The sequence below is a fragment of the Lipotes vexillifer genome, unplaced genomic scaffold (assembly GCF_000442215.2).
Source record: "Lipotes vexillifer unplaced genomic scaffold, Lipotes_vexillifer_v1.1 scaffold559, whole genome shotgun sequence".
In the NCBI taxonomy this organism is placed as follows: domain Eukaryota; kingdom Metazoa; phylum Chordata; class Mammalia; order Artiodactyla; family Lipotidae; genus Lipotes; species Lipotes vexillifer.
Window position 1 is genome coordinate 2,288,370 of NW_006781351.1, and position 4,623 is coordinate 2,292,992.

Genomic DNA, 4,623 nt, shown 5'->3' on the forward strand with positions numbered 1-4,623 from the left:
CGCGTCTCCTGCATCGGCAGGCGGACTCTCAAGCACTGCGCCACCAGGGAAGCCCCATTACTTTTCCTTTTCTTTTTTGTATTGGAGTTACTGAGTGTCTAGCTCTGAGAGTCATTCTTAACTATTCAGAGGGAACAGTGAATTAATACAAGTTTGTCATAATTTCTTTTATTCCATGAAGAAAAATAATGGTTCAGTGTTGAATTTGTAATCTATAATATATCTGACCAGCACTTTCTCATAGCTAAACCAATAAAATATGCTATCAAGATAATTCCTATTTTGTTACAAATTTATATTGGACCAATAAGTATTCAGAAGTACTCAAAATGTTTTTTAACCAAAAAATTAACATTTTAAATGAATTCAATGAATAATCATTGCTGATGCAGTCTTGGTACACAATTTTAAAAAAATTTCCTCTCTATGCACTTTTATTTAAAAAAAATTCAAGGAAAAGAGAGCACTTGATGAATTTGGTTGCATATTTACGTAACATGTATGTAAATTTGTGTGAAGACAAAAATTTAAGCTTCATGTTCTAACCTTTTAAATAAAATAGATACTAAAAAAGCGTATCTCATGTTAATCCTTCTAGCTTTGATGGCATGGTACCCTAATTTGGGAAACACAACTTTAAGCATTTAGGTTTTTTTTACTATTTTCTTTCAATTAATCCAAAGACACTACAGTTAAAGAACATCTATATTATCTGAGATTATGAGTTTTGTATGTAGGACTTTTTTTTCCCATATGATTTTGTTTAGGGTCCTGGAAAGAGCACCCATTATGCAAGAAATCAATTTTGTTCTCTTTTGAACTCATCAGTTCTGCCGGCGATCCAAGAAATTCAATTAGCTTTCAACCGTTTCATCTAGGAAACATAGTTGATGACTAGACCATGGCATTCCCTGGGATTATCGATAGAATCAAAGGAAGTAACATATTAAAAGTTATTGGAAATAGAATAATATTATGCAAATATTATTTCAGAAAGCTTACTACCAAATAAGTAAAAAAATGTATATATATATGAGCCCAAAAGGTAGTAAACTACAGATAGCGAGATACAAAGGAAAACACATGTACAGACTTATGGTTCTGTGGAAACTGACTTGCGGTAAACTCTTTTTTTGTTGTTGTTGTTGTTTTTTTTTGCAGTACGCGGGCCTCTCACTGTTGTGGCCTCTCCCGTTGCGAAGCACAGGCTCAACTCTTTTGAAATCCTCTTTCAAATCCTTTTAAGAGAGATGTTACGGATTACAACAAGAGGCAATTTTAGAGTTTCTTATCTTTTTCTCTTTCCATTTCACTTTTTCTCCTGCTTCATAGTTTAGAACTTGGCTTAAAAAATGAAAGATTTTGCTGTTTTCCAAGTTGAAGTTTCAAGTCTTCATAATTCATCTACAAGGTCAGCAAGTCTTAGGCAAATGTCATCACAGGCCCCTAACTACATACAAACAAGAATTCCAGGCTCCATGGCTTTGAATACAATAAGTAATTCCTACACTTTCTTATGGAGGCTCTTTACAAAATTTAGCCAAATCAGAGCAAATGGAATAAAGAAACTAGGGAAATATTGATGGGCTGGTCTTACTATGTATAAGTACTATGCCAGTGAAATGACATTCCAGGCTTCTATCCTCACCTCCCCTCCAAAAGCTACCTTATTTTATTGATGTATTGTAAAAAGCTGTCATATCTGCAGTTTAAAAAACATAGTTTAAAAAGTCAATTTAGTTCAGATTAGTGCTTATAATGAAATTTTTTAAAATGGGAAACTATCACAACGAAAGGAGAAATGCCACTTACTTTAACTTTCCCTTTGAATCTGCTTTCTTCATTTAAGGAAAGTTGGACATCATGATTGTTAGTTCCTTTAGGTTCTGGTTTTTTGTTTGTTTTTTATTGTGAGTATTTATTTCTGTAGGTATCAATGGTTAAGCTAAGGCAAAGAAAATCTTTGACCCATATTTATGGAATTACAACAATCCATGAGATGACAATTTTCAAAGTACTAAAAGAAAATGAAGAAACTTTAATGATAAAAGAACCCAGGGATCTGCATTCCTGTCCTATACTCTGTTTCTCAATTCTGAAAAGAAACCAGACAGAAAGCTATTGAATTATGTTTTGAGACATTTGAGCATAAAGAGTCTTGTCTCACCCTATAGCCATGAGAAATAAACAAGAAGGAATGCAGGGAAAACTGGGAATTTCTGGCATTGTGTCTGCACACTCTAGGTGGCTCAGAGACTCTGACTCCTGTCTTTGTGAAGTCCAGACTCACTCTTTCTGGATGCTATCAATATTTTCAGCAGCTTCACAGTTGTGCTTGTTGGGACAGTCATTGTGCCTGCTCTTCCCAATGGCCCCTCATAATTAAGACTGTTGTTTCTAAAGCTCAAAGTTCAGAGAAGCAGCTCCAGGCTGTTCTTTGCGAAGGGGTGGCCCATGTTAAGAATAAGGATGGGCAACAGAATCCATGATGGCTTGGCATGAAGGACCCTGTCTAGTAGGGTCAAAGGCAAGTAGTTAAGTAAATTAGACTGTCTCTCTCTGGAATTTATATTACAGAATACTAGCCAGTAGTCAAAAAGAAGCAGAATATGATAGGTAGAGATAAGCAGAGGAGAAGGTCTTCATTTCCTTTAGAAACTGGCCAGGCCATACTGGTTTCTGGAATTTGTTAGGTTACAGTTTGAGTCCACATATACCCTTTTCTCCAAGGATACCAGATAGAATCTAGTTCTTGCTATCAAAATACCTCACTAATGCAAATAATTTGTTATTCTGAAGTTTGGAGTTTTGTTTTGCTTCAAGCTGTCTTCAAGCTGCTCTTCTCTTTAGCTGAAGAGCAGGGGATCTTATACTTACTAAACCAAAGAATCTGCCTGACAGGCCAAATGGAATATATGGGAATACATGGAAAATTTCTCCTCACATTTCTGGAGGAGGAAATGGGTAAAGTAAAAAGCATAATCTGCATGTGGGAGGGGAGGTAGGCCAGGAAATTTATGCTTAATGATCCGAGTCGGGTCTGTGAAATAGGTTTTCTGTTTCTAAAGACAGCTAACCCAAGATGTGAGAGAGACTGAAAATTCTGAAATAACCCATTTGGACGGCATTTTTATATATGGCTGCCTTTGTTGCCTAGCAGTGGGCTCAGCAGAGATATTACGTGAAAATATCAATTTGCAGGGACTGAGTCATGATACTTTCTTGACTCTATTCAACAAAACTCAGCTGCAAGGGGAGTAAAAAAAAGTAAGGGAAGCAGAGAGAGGAGTTGGCAATGATGTGAAAAACCTTTGTGTCCAGTAAACCAATTTTATTTTCATTTTTCTCTAAATGCCATTCATTGTAATATAATTTTTTAATGCCATGCAGAGTACAGCATCCTCTGAAATGCTTATGATCAGCTCTTAACCCAGAATGTGAATACCCAAGAGTGAAGTAAGATCCTGTATTGTTCATAAATAGAGGACTCCCTCAGAGAGGCAGGAAAAGCCATTTCTTTCTTTCAAGTCTCAAACGGGGTCAAGAGGAGCAGCCTCTTAATTCTAATACTGTGGTCAGGACTAGGGCACTTAAGGTATCCATCCACACATGCTGTGTCTCGGATGGCTTAGTCATTCATGACCCAGATCTGTGAGCTTAGTGGCGGTGGTGGGAGTAGGTGGATTTTTGTCTTATTTTTATCTGTATCTTAGTAGTATCTGAATAAAAAGTGGCATGAAACACTTTTAGCTTTTCAGAACAAAGAGAACAAGGTATTTAAATATACAGGGCCTCTCAAAAGTATATCTGAGTTAATGATACTCATTGAAGCACCAAGACCAACGTTGGATCCATTAATGAACTTGATTTCTTTTTTGGTAAATTATGTGCACTGACATCTACACTTCAAGTTTTTCCTTAAGTTTTGATATCCATATAATGTCAGAGAACATAGCTTAAGGTAACAGTATTATTTACACAGAAAAGTAAACAAGTGCACATAATTTTTAAGGCTCCCTTATTATTTTTAATTCAGCAGCCAGGTTAGGGGTCTCAATTTCCTCATCTAAAAATGTAGATAAAAGTGATACTACCTCATAGACTTGTTATGATGATTAAATAAGTTACTGTATAAAAAGTACTTAGAGTAAGGCCTGAAATATAAGAAGCACTGTATTAAATGTTAGCCATTGTTATATGACTTCTATACACTTAAATGTTTCATGTTTAAATTGTATTTTCTGTTAAATTAAACTTTTAAATATATTTTAAGGGACTAGAACTTGTTTCACATTCAGATACTTTTGGACTTTTGGAAGTGGGGAAGTGGGAATAAGTCCCCTGATTTACTTGGGACATACTGATATAACCAACAAGCATATTTACTTAGGTGATATACTAGACAGTATGTAATTCAGTAATAAATGAAGCATATCATGAAATAATACATATTCTGTAGAATTAAAGAAGAAGAGAGTAGTTGGTATTAGAATAATCTGAGAAGATTTTGTGGATGAGGTCCAGTCTCAAGGGATGGGTAGGACTGAAAGTTAGATCAGACACCCCCCCCCCATTCTAGTAATTTTATGATTCTTAGGGAGCGTTTTTGATGAGGCTATGCAT

General features: G+C 35.6%; 1 protein-coding gene across 3 annotated transcripts in view; it reads right to left on the reverse strand.

The window, feature by feature from the left end:
* PIK3C2G (phosphatidylinositol-4-phosphate 3-kinase catalytic subunit type 2 gamma) overlaps window positions 1-4,623 on the reverse strand; it is a 324,948-nt gene that overhangs the window by 94,491 nt on the left and 225,834 nt on the right. The window lies entirely within an intron of this gene.